Genomic DNA, 1,379 nt, shown 5'->3' on the forward strand with positions numbered 1-1,379 from the left:
AATAAAACCATAGCCAAAAAAAAACCACAACCAAAAAAAATATAAAAATCTATAGCAGCAAGACCCCCAACACACAGAAACTTGGCCTTGAAATCCATGACTTTTGCTGAAGAAAGAAGTATAGAGCTGACCTGAATTGTCTGATGCAGATTACAAATAAATCTGTCACATATACAGTAGCATTTTGAGTGTTTTCCTAAACATCTCATATTGCCTTTCCCCACCCACAACAAACAAGTAGAACAGTTAAGGTAAAATTGAGATAAAACAGTAGGCAGATTGGTTCAGTTTTTGAAAAGCACATTTGAACATTTTAAGTTTCATTACTGCAGCACCTGGTGTGAAACACAAAGACAAATTACACAAGGAAGACACTAATACATTTTATCAGAGAATCATCCTTCAAGCATCACTTTTATTTCTATATAATGAGAAACTCTAGAGAAACACCAAACACAAGCAGGGGCAAACCAGAGTAGGGTATCTTATCTAAACTCACTAAAACTATATTTGGAGATGAGGAGAGAGGAAGAAAGAAGCATTCTGCTTATAGCAAATACCAAAACAATTACTCCAGCTGTGTCCTTTGGAGAAGCCTCAGTCCCACTCTAATTCTTAAAGCAGGCCACAAGACACCCAACGCTCACTGAGTACAAATGCCCTTGCACTGCAGATTGCTTCTGGGATGCAGATGACCGAACCACCCAAAGGGCTTTTAGCAACTCTTGTCTGAGGGCATAAACAAACAGCTGGCTACTGATAGCAAAGCCGTTACTTGCTGCCACCATAAACTCGGAAAAAAGAAATAAATCACGCTTCCACTAAAAAGTTCTGCTTTCGTCTACTGAACTTAACACAAGAAACAAAAAAGCAAGAGTATGCATATACTCATTTACACACTTACAGGGTGGAGAAGGCGAGGGAGATGGCACAGACACCGCACCTCTGCGCGGCTTCACATCCGCACGCGATGCTCTAAAGGAGAACACACAGAGGAGAGATGAGATCCGAGATCCCCACCTGCAGCACCACAGCCTCCCGCAGCGCAGGGCTGGGAGGCAGAAGTTGAGGCGCAGCGCGTTCTGCTCCGCGTTCTGCTCCCGCTCAGCCACCGCTTCACGGCGTGACCTTGGGCTGCTCCCCCGCAGCTCCGCGGCCACCTGACAGCCGCAATTATTCGCCACGGGAGCCTCCGCACCGCCGGAACCGAACGGAAAGGGAGGGGAGGCGGAACGAGAAGGGAGGGCGGGTGCGTGTTCTCTGTTCTCCTCACAGGTGATAAAAATCTTCCCGACGTCGCTAGAGTCTGGGAGAGAATCGATTCCCGCACCTTTCCTTTTCCGTACCATTCCGGTTAAACCGGAGGGCAAGCCAGAGGA

The sequence above is a fragment of the Meleagris gallopavo genome, chromosome 22, assembly GCF_000146605.3.
Source record: "Meleagris gallopavo isolate NT-WF06-2002-E0010 breed Aviagen turkey brand Nicholas breeding stock chromosome 22, Turkey_5.1, whole genome shotgun sequence".
In the NCBI taxonomy this organism is placed as follows: domain Eukaryota; kingdom Metazoa; phylum Chordata; class Aves; order Galliformes; family Phasianidae; genus Meleagris; species Meleagris gallopavo.